The 11,003-nt window shown below is 42.6% G+C and overlaps 1 long non-coding RNA gene across 1 annotated transcript; it reads left to right on the plus strand.

Annotated features, from left to right (window-relative positions):
- Positions 1–5,825: 5,825 nt before the first annotated feature.
- On the plus strand, positions 5,826–10,171 carry LOC135973586 (uncharacterized). Its single transcript, XR_010590489.1, has 3 exons — positions 5,826–6,306; positions 6,396–6,978; positions 7,563–10,171. It is a non-coding gene; the product is annotated as an uncharacterized LOC135973586 (long non-coding RNA).
- The last annotated feature ends 832 nt before the right edge of the window (positions 10,172–11,003 follow it).

The raw sequence follows: 11,003 nt of genomic DNA on the forward strand, positions 1-11,003 counted from the left end.
TATGAAGAGCTTAGAATCTAAATAGACAAGAGTGGGACAAACGGCGTATTATTGACCCCATTGTACAGACAAGGGATTGACGTATACAGAGATTAAGAGACTAGCTCAGGGTGATGCAGGGAGTCCATGGCAGAGCCATGAATTAAGATCCCACTACTGGATTGGAGCCTTAACCACAAGACTCTCCTTCCTCTGTAACTTGCTAAAGGTACTTTGAGAGAGAGACAAGGCGGGTGAGGTAATGTCTTTTATTGGACCAACTTCTGTTGGTGGAAGGGACAAGCTTTCAAATGACACAGAGCTCCGCTTCAAGCCTGGAGAAAGAAAGGTACTTGGAAAGCTCATCCATTAGGATTACTGATGGCTGACCCTGCAATGAACCAATTGCATGTTACTGATCACACCGTGATGACAGACCCCACTGATTGCCTTTTGGACCCACTGACGCTATCAAAAAACATGTTCATTCGACTATTTATTAAAAAAATATCTATCCTAGCCCAAGTGTTCAATGTCATGCTAGGTCAGCGTAGAACAAACAAAAGTGTGTGTGAGGGGTTCGTACAAACCTCGCACTGGGCCTGAAGGGGTTAAAGGACAATACTGGGCCCAGGTAGTCCCGCCCCGCCAGCCCTGCAGAACATGCTCCAACTGGAGAAGAAGTTGAAAATTAAGCAACCTGGCTCAGATTGGGGAAGGCTGAGGCGGAGGAGGGCAGACCAACCCTGAGGGATCCTGGCAAAGAGAGAAGCCTCCCCTAGAGGAATCAGACTATGTGCTGGGCTTAGTTATCTTTTTTTTCTTTTTCTTTTTCTTTTTACCTTTTGTCAGACATGGAGCTGGGGGAGAGAAGCAGCTGGTAGGAAGTGACCCAGGGGGAACAACTTGGAGGGCATTTTAGTGTGCCGGACACTGTCGACCCTTTTAAGGCTCCAACCCGGAGGGCCTGGGCTTTCCTAACACCTGCCCCTGCTGCTGGAGGCACATAAGCCTCATGCCCACCTCACTCCCCCTCTGGTAAGAAGAGGGACCAGACTGAAAGACCTTCCTGCTGGGAGGTGGCACTTGGCGCTCTACCCACTAGGCCACTGAGCCCGCCGAGGACTCTGTTACAGCATGTTAGTATTAATTCCATTTGCAAAGACTAGAGGCCAGTTTTTCAGTGGGTGCAAATCAGTACAGATCCATTGACTTCCATGGAGTCACGCTGACTGACACCAGCCCAAGAAATACCTAGTCAGCAATGTTTTCCTGGAATGCAGTTAACACATTTTTGCTTGGTCCAGACCAGTTTGCCTCTCACAGCCGGGGGACTCCGAACTAAAGGGAGTTTATAACCCTTCCTCACATTGACTAGCACTTACTCACCCAGTTAGTCCCATTGATAGCTATGGAATTGCTTGCATCAGTGGCAGCTGGGTTGCAGCATCTGGTGCCTGCTTGGAGCAGCTATTTGGGAAGGAAGCAGTGTTACCAAGCCACTGCTCCCAGTTAGCTCAGTCTGTGACTCCACAACAGAAGTAACAGAGCTTGAGGAGTTTTGGGGACTGAGAGAGATGGATGAAAGATAGAATTGGGTGTGTGCAGCAGCATCGCTTACCCTGCTAAGGAATGCAAAAGAAAGGAGGGGAAGTGATCAGCTGGGGCAGAGAAGCGAGTGGGGGAAGCAAAGGAAAGAAGCAGTGAGGGGAAGTATACTTCATCTAGCTCTGCTAACCCAGGGGAAAACCAGGAGCTAGTTGGGCAAAGCAGCAGGGCTCAGGGCGGAGAGGGCATCAGAGTGGAAAGGGAGTCCAGTGAGCACAGGCAGAAACTGCAGGCTGAGTGAGGCCTTCACGGAGTGGTTTTTGGGCTAAACATTAGTTCAGATGGGATGCCCTGAACTGCATTGCATTCTTTTCCTGCTGTATCTAATTACAAAGTCATGTCTGGTTTGCAATACACCCCACCCCTAAGCAGCATTGGTATTATCATAAAAGAGCTCATGAAGCATACCAGATGCTTCAGAAGAACCTCTGTGAACCCCACTTGGTCATTTATGGAGTTAACTGCCCATAGGGTAAGTTAGCGGTGGTTGTGTTTATTTCTAAGTGTAGAATTTTCAGAATTTTCACTTAAGCTCAGATCCCCAAAGGTATTTAGGCACCTAACTTCCCATGGGAATTAGGCACCTAAATACCTTTGGGGATCTGAGCATTAAACACTTGTGAAAATGTTACCATATCTCTCAGTTTAATTGTTCACCCGATGTAGACAAGAACCATTTTCCAAGTTGAATGTTATTGATTGCAGCAACTGCAGCACAGTGGGTGTAACTCTTGTAGCAGCAGGTAGGTAAAATATTAAATTTCTCTCTTTCGTGGTATGCCCTGCCAACTCCATTATATTCTTCAGTTTCCAAAACATTTCCCCCACATCTTCACTAACTGATCCTTAACAAAACACTTCAGAATCTCAGTGAAAATTAATAGTGCTATCCCAGAGAAAAATTAAATGGTATCTTGTTATCAGTGTTCTCCCATCTTTTTGAATAAATGAATTCAAAAAGGAATGGCCTGAATAACAAAGTCAATTGGTTAATCTGCTAACCACAGTTGAGAAAAGATTTCCAAGTGGTGCTCTGCATTCCCATTCTCTCCATAGAAAGAACAGTATTCGTATTCCCGAGGAAAAGTGTTAATACAAATAAAAAAGGAGGCAATTAAATTGCCACACTTGGGAACTCTAAATGCAGAAAAGTCTCATTTCCTATATTCGCATATGGCATTTACGAAGCCCTCAGTTTACAGGTCATTTGGCTGTAATAAATCATACAGGAGGCTGCATTACATATGGATGTGTGAAAACATTAGGATCTGATTTGCAGAGGTGCTGAAGCACTCACAACTCCCATTGGCTTCCCTGGGAATTGTTGTGCCCAACACGTCTGAAAATCAGGGCCTAGGCATCCCAAGTTGGTCACTGTACAATGGAGGCCATCAAAAACATATGGCACTTGTAAGAATTCTGGTCATAGAGCCCAATCTTGCTGCTACAGAAGTCAAGACCAAAAAAGCTTCCATTGACGTCAACAGGAACAGGACTTGGCCCATAATTGCCATTTAACTTGGTGGCCATGTCTACATGGGCAAAAAAGGTGTTTAAATATAACTATATGTGTGTTGGGGGGGAGGGAGGGTCAATAGAGTTATGCTTACTCAGTGAAAATCACACCCTTTTCTCATGCAGTCATGGCCAGAGGGAACAAGAATGGCCTTAACACTACCAAATCATCAGCAACTTTTAAAATTGCAAACTTTTCTTTTGTTTTCAAGAAGAATTAACTATACGGGGAGTTTGAATGGGTTAGTAGCAAGTCATTTTTGAACTAGAGGGAGACCAAGAAACATTGACACATTCACAATTTAAAATCAGGGTAACTTTGTAATGATCTGTAATTCAAAAACCATTTGACGACTTCTCTTCAGACTTTGCAGAAACATTCTTCTTTGCATTTAGAGTAAATCTGGCAGTGTTTACCTCAAACCAATTCTCCAAGTCACAGTTAGGGAAGACTAAAATAGGGCTACTATTGGAAATATGGTACCGTAACCTAGTTGCAACTTAACTATGGAGAATTTACCCCATAAAGTTTTGCATCTGCAAACTTAGTTTAATTGATTCAAAGGCCAGAGAGGACAGCTGGGATCATCTAGTCTGATCTCCTGCATAACACAGGCCTAAGAATTGTACCCAGAAATTCCAGCACTAGAGGGAGTTATTCTTCCTTGCTATGTAAGTGAACACCATTCTGACCAATACATTCTAAATGCACTCTGAGCTAGGCTGTGTATTGAGGATAGAACAATAATCCCAAAGGCTAGGAAGGGTCCATGTACAGATTATACTGCATTTTATTTTTTTCTTTTGAATTTCTCTCCCTCTCTCCAATCCTTTATAAACTCTCTATCAAAGGCCCCAATTATTGATTCCACTGAGCTACTGTGTGAGTGCAGTTGCCTGCTGTGAGAATACAATTGCAATATTGGGCTCAGTTTTTCACCATAATATTGCACTGGATTTCCTCTTTTCTTGCTTTCCCAGAGTCTCTCCTAATTAGAATGTGAACCTGATAACATTCAAGTATGGTTTGAATGTCTGAACCCCCAGTTTTTTCAGTGGATTCAAAATATAGGTACACTGGGTTTATTTCACCCCAATTAATTGTTAATTAATAAAGATGAACTATTCCTAAATATTTTGTAGATAGAATGTTATGAGTATGTCGCTGAATGTTAACTTTGTAAAAATTCCCGATAGTTCTCCAAAATGTGTAGGCAAGGTTAAACTGGACCAATCCCTTTCTATTTCTGGTACAAGAACATTAGCTAGAAATACAAATTGCTGACACAAGAACCAGCGTGCAGTGATATACGGACAATATTTATTCTTTTTCCTCGTGTTAGTTGAAAGTATGGACAAAGGTGATGAAAGTGATTAATCGTATACCACAGGTATACAGACACTGAGAAACTGCTAATTACAACACAGAACAGTGTTTGCCAGGGATCAAAAGGCAATGCATAGCAATGACTATTACTAATGAGGTTAAGGTTTTCTTTACATCCAACAACTAACCCATGAGAAAACACACCAGTTTCATTTCAAATGGCATGCCCGGGCCCAGCTTTCAGGAAGGATGGGTGCTGCAGTGAATGAGAGCATGAGAGCATTCTACAGAAGCACAACATCCCATGACACACCAACCAGATTTGATGTCTCATCAAGCAGAAGAACTAATCTCCGACCGTGGAAGACACCACTAAAGCTGCTCATGGGTAGTTCAGTGAACCAAGAAGAAAGGAAGAATTGGAACATGTATGTAATGTAGTGATCACTTGGCATGGCTGGCTATGTGTCAAAGGATCTGATTGCTCAGCCTCTGACAGTGCTGCAAGATTGTGCATTTGCAGAATTAGTTCAGCATTTTAACAATGAGGACCTACTCCAAAGCCCACAGAAGTCAATGGAAAGAAACCCATTGATAATCAGGTTTTTATGCACTGGAAGCCCAAATCCTTTTCTCCACTGTGAAAGTCTTGTCAAGAAGCTTCAGTAACCAAAGTTCATGATTTCACTGGATTTTCTCAAGGGATTGAGGAGAGGCTGTTTCAACTGAAGAGCATAAGCCTAAACTTATGGGGCTGTCCGCACAAACGTGGCTGTCCACTCATGTTCTGCTATACTCGAGTCATTCTGTGTGAGTGGAAAACCTGTTGTACATAATGTCAATTTATTGAGTTTATGATGCTTCATTCCTGATGAGTGGCCCACAGTTCATGGGCAAGTATGAGTTAGAAAGCCATTTGATGGAGTCTGAAATCTGCAGGGCATGAACCATATTTCAGAAGTATGCAGCTGAGTGACAACATTCATGCACATGAAGGTTTCCAGAGCAAGGCTTTATCCTATCTGTTGATCCTCCTTGAGCCTCTAAATCCAATGGACTGCTGTGAACCTTGTCAAGAGATTTCCACAGCTCTTGCATCTGCCCCAAAGAACAATGAATGTATTTTATTTGGTGAAAACAAATGTGTGCCAGTAGTGATCATATCTGTGTAGCATAGCCATCCTATGTTGGTGTCATGTTGTAGCAGGATGGTCACCTGCTCCTGCCCTGAGGGGCTTAGAACAGCCTAGCAGAGGGCTGTGCCTGGGGCAAGCAGCTCCCAGGCTGATTGGGGAAGTAGGCACAGCTGGGAGACACTCCCCAAACAGACCACAGCCGGCCCCTATAAAAAGGCTTTGAGCCAGGAGCACAGACAGTCTCTCTCTGCGTTCAGGGAGAGAAGGGCCTGGCTGCAAGGAGCTTAACCAAGTGCCTAGAGTGGAGCAGGGCTGGGGAAAGGCCAAGGGAACCGGGGAGCTCCAGCCTAGGAAAGCCCCAGGCTGCAGGTCTAGGGTAAGGCCAAAGGGGCATTTGGGTTGCAGGAGGCAGCTCATGGGTAGGCAGAGGCAGCAGGTCCAAACCCCTTTGCCTGTGATGAGCGGCTTATACTGCAGTCTGCCCCAGTGAACGGGGGCTAGATGGAGACTGGGCAGTAGCCGAGACTGAGGCAAAGTGTGGATAGTGGGTGAGGGTTCCCCTGGGAAGGGGAGACCCAAAGCTGTGAGAGATTATTGCCAGGGGGCAACACCCCAGACAACAGGGCACCGGGTCCGGGAGGGACACGGGGGCCCAGCGGTAGTGGATCACCGGCCTGCAGAGGACGCTCCAACGGCTGGAGAGCTAATTCCTGAGGACAACCAGCAGGAGGTGCCGCAGGGGTGAGTCGCCGCACCGCTACACACGTATACAATTGTGCATCTGATAACAAGGACCTAGTGCATCTTCCTCTTCTCTTGTTGACTTTCAGCCTCTGTGTGCGGCTGCAGTGCCAAGAATGGTATTGGAACATTCCTACACAACAGATTGGAAAACTGCATGCTCCACGAATTTCTGAAGATTTGCATGAGATCGTCTTTGTCCAGGAGAGTCCTGCCCACTCAGATACGGTAGAAGTGTCTTTAATCACAGGAATTCTGGAACACAGGAACTGATACTCAATAGGACCTATGCTCCATAGAGTACAATATCCAGACCAGATCCTCACTCTACATCACCTTTGTGCTCCCCAACCTGGCTGTCAGTGGCTCAAGAACAGTAACTTCCTGAAAAATAAGTGTATGTTACTTAGAACTGAATGAAGAGTAGCTTCTCGTCTCATGTGCTCTACAACAGGCTGTTTCCATCAATTGCAGAATTGCTTCTGTAAACTGAAGTCTCAGTTACTGTTCAAATATATTTTGTGGCTAATCTGATTGCCCTCATCATGGTAAATTCACTGGGCCAGATTCTGATACACTTTCATCAGACTGAGTAGCATCTTACTTCATAATTAGTCCGATTGACTTCAGCGATTTGAGGAGGATTACTTATAAAATAAGACACCGTGCAAGGTATCAAACTCTGGATCACTATCACCTTCCTGCTCCTTATGCCAACACTATAATATAATAATAATAATAATTAATAATACCTAGCTCTTCCATTCTGCTTTGCATCAGTAGATCTCAAAGTGCTCTACAAAGGAGATCAGTATCATTAGCTCCTAAACTTCTGTCCTGTCTGTACACAGGTATTACATTAGCCCACTGATTAATACCATCCACTGTCTCCCCAAAAGTGTCTTTTATACCTACATTCTCATCTGTTCCCAAGCCTTCTAGCTCAAATCCTTTCACTTTTAAGCCTTTTGCATTAGGATATAGCCATTTACAAGGCCTTATTTTGCTCTCAAAACAGTATATATCAAGATTAATTCCACAGAAGTTTATGGAGTTATGCCAGTGTATAACAGCCTGATAAGAGAAACAGGTCAGTACTGTTGGGTTTGATTGTTTGTCTGTAATTATGTGAATGATAAAATGCACCGATTCAAAGGTAGGCTCAATGCAAAATACAATTTGAAAGGTTTTTTACTCTAACACAGTAAAAATATCAGTTATGGCAGTGAATATTTTATTGTTGTTCGATATTACAGAGCTCAGAAAAGAAGAGGGAAAAGGAAGAAATGAATAAAAGGAAGAAGATGGAGAATGGTAAATTTCACCATGCCCCAGATTAGATTACTTTATAAAACAGTCCAATTTACAAGATTTTTGCTAAAGTGTTTCAGAAAAGAACCAACAGTCAGTGAGCAAATCAGTGTGCTTTATCAGCAAATAGCAGCACAGATTTACAGTCACAAGATCCCAGGACTGGTTAAACCCATTCCAACATGAATGGAGTGTTGTCCCCCATCTCCTACAAATTGCCGTCAGCACAAGTTGAATTAGCATCCAATTACCTCTATCACTTTCCTCTGAGTTCAGATACCCCAAGGTACAAGATTCCAGAGGACTTGGTACCAAAAAGCCACTTCCCCCTCCCCCGCCCCCAAATTATACATAGCAAGTGACCATAAGATAATTTTGGTTTCAATATATGCCTATTTTAAATTATTTTTAATTGACATCCTATTACATATACCTGTGAGCTCATTTTCCCCTCCTCTAAAGCAGCTGTAATTTCTGTCCTCTGATCTCCTACAGGAGAAGTAGTTGCCTTGTGTTATTCTCATCTCTGGCAGATCTCTTTATATGACCTGATTGCCCTTCAGCATCTTCTAGTTTCCTTAGCTCTTACCTCTTTCTTTAACTAATCTCCTCAAACCTAGTACAATTTCTTTGTCAACAGTTTGGCTTCACTTTGTTTAATATATCTATAGGCTCTCTGTCCCCCTAAAGATTCCTCAGCTATAGAACATTTGCTGTTACAATGGCCTATTTTTGTGAATTAAAATAGCGGTATTCAAATGTATGGACTACTGATAAGGAATGTGTCCATTTTGTATACATACACATATATTTTATACATATATACACCTTAAAATATTTAAAAGAAAGTTATTTAGGTTGCAAAGTCTAGCACTCAACATTAGGAAATAGCCTGAATGTTGTCTGTGCAACCTTAACTCTGCCCCCTTGTTTGAATGCATTATGCTACAGTATTTAGTTACATGATCACATGCTACTCTTTTCCTGCAGAGGGTAGATGGTGCTCAGGGAATGAAGCAGCTATTTAATATTTCTTTTTATCTTTCTCATTCAATGTGTGGCCCCAGGCCTTACTGACCTACTTTTCACCTATGGTGCTGAATAGCAATCAATGTTTGCTCCCCAAGTCACCAGTCTTGGACTTCTCAAACAGCTCCTCCAATTAATTTTCAGTTTTAGATTAAGTAGATATAAACTGACTTGTTTCTGGCTGGCTGGCTACACTGCAATCAAGAGGTGTGATTACAGCAGCTGAGCTAGCTAGATCAAAGCTAGGTTGAGTAACAATAGCAATGGAACTACAGCAGCATGCATGGTGGCCACTCGAGTATGTACCCAGATTCCTGGGCAGGTGGGGTTAGCTTGTGCTGAAACCCATACTGCCACTCGTGCTGCTGCCACTTCACTGCTACTTTTACTTGAGCTAGTTTTGATCTAGCTAGCGCAGATATATCTACATGTGCTGTAATCACGTCTCCTGATTGCAGCATAGACGTACCCTATATTTCAGATCATAACTCATTGACATTGTGCAAGTTGGGGCATTTTCTTACAGATCCAGAAAACTTTTTTGGTCCTAACCATACTGGGATCAGGCCCATGCTAGCCACAATCATATTTAAACATATCAGCTGCTACCAGAATTTTAGCCCTGTTTGCTTCACTAGCGAGGACAACAGGGATTTTCTGAATGCGAACCATGTTATAAATCCATATTTGAGAGCACATGGGCTTGTTTGCACTAAGAATGTCAAGGAATTCTCTTTCCAGTGGTCTAACAAAAGTCTAGCTCCATCGGTGCTATACAACATTGGGAATAAGTCTTGATCCATGCTGGTCAGGAAAAGAAACTATGCTACAGCCCTGCTAGAATACCCAGTCTAGTTCTGATCCTGGTCCTCTCAAATAACTGCCTTTTGTTCTGTGTAGTCCTTCAGCCTCTCTTATTGACCAGCCCTTCCAGATGTTGTTGGACTGAATAATCTTGTTCCACTCCAAGATGTCCCTGCACAGTGCTCAGGCGGAACAGCTTTCAGGAACTGTTGTATTATTCCACTACCTCTGTTTCTCTGTGCTTGCCTATGTAATGTTCTTCCCTTACAAATTTCATCTTGTTGTACTGTGCATCCAAACGATTCAGTGATGGAGCGCACCGGGAAAAAAAATTATAATGCCATTAAAAGTTATCATAAATTTCAGATCAGCATCACTTCTAATCCGATACACAATTTTACTGCCTCTATAAAGTAGGTGATTTGCAGTGGTCTGAGGCGTCTCCTGGAGCATTTTACTTCTTTTTAAATTAAACACACCAACTTTGTGCTGAATTCAGAGTGCGGACATAAAAAAAGGGGTAAAAAGGAGAGGGAAGGGACATCAGATGGGAATTGCAATTGAATCTTTATATATGCCATCTTGGCACTGTGGTACTAAATATAGTGCCAGGTAAATAGATGTGCTGAAATATTCAGAATAAAAAACAAATGTTCCAAAAGCAGGAGAACTGAGCGCTGGAAATGTTTCCCTAGTTGCTGTGGTTTAAAGGACCAAATGCTGTTGTTTAAACCTACTGAAAGCTTTGAGGTCTTATGTATTTAATGCACTAAATTATATACTGTGCACAAGTGTCTATTTTATAGAGTATATTATGTGCTTTCTAAACACTCCCCCCAGGATGAGCAGTAAACATGTAATATCCAATTAGTATAAATGCAACATCAAGTCATTTCACATCTAAATTTTTTAGAATTGGAAATGTAAATAGACTTCATTTCCTAAAGAAGTATTTGAAGCTTAGATTAGAGATATAGTAATTATGCAACAACATAAGAGCAGGGCCATTTCAACCTGCTTTGTAGATTCATAGATTCTAAGGCCAGGAGGGACCATTATATCATCTAGTCTGATCTCCTTTATATCACAGGGCAGAGAATTTCACCCAGGGATTCTTGCTTCTAGTCCAATAATTTGTGGTTGAAGTGGAGTGTATTTAGAAAGAGATCCAGTCTTGATTTAAAGCCCCCAAGTGGTGACGAGCGTATCATTTGCCTTGGGAAGCGGTTCCAATGGTTAATTACTCTCATTGGCTTTTTTTTTAAATTACATCATATTTCCAGTTTGAGTTGTTATAACTTTAACTTCCAGCCATTGATCCGCTAAATCAAAGAGCCTGCTGCTATCCAAGATCTCCTCTCTATGTTGGTGCTTATCAAAGGAAGCTGGCCTTCTACCGGAGCCAGAGATTCAACCTGTAGACTGTCTTTCTAACGCTCAGCTTAGCTACTGCAGTTGCTGTTGTAAGAACAATGTTTAACTTAATGATCTGTGCATTAAATGGCTTTGTTGTTATGGGGAGGAGACTGGCTGCTGGCTCCCTTAGGCGGTAT

Source organism: Chrysemys picta, chromosome 9 (genome assembly GCF_011386835.1).
Source record: "Chrysemys picta bellii isolate R12L10 chromosome 9, ASM1138683v2, whole genome shotgun sequence".
Taxonomy (NCBI): Eukaryota; Metazoa; Chordata; order Testudines; family Emydidae; genus Chrysemys; species Chrysemys picta.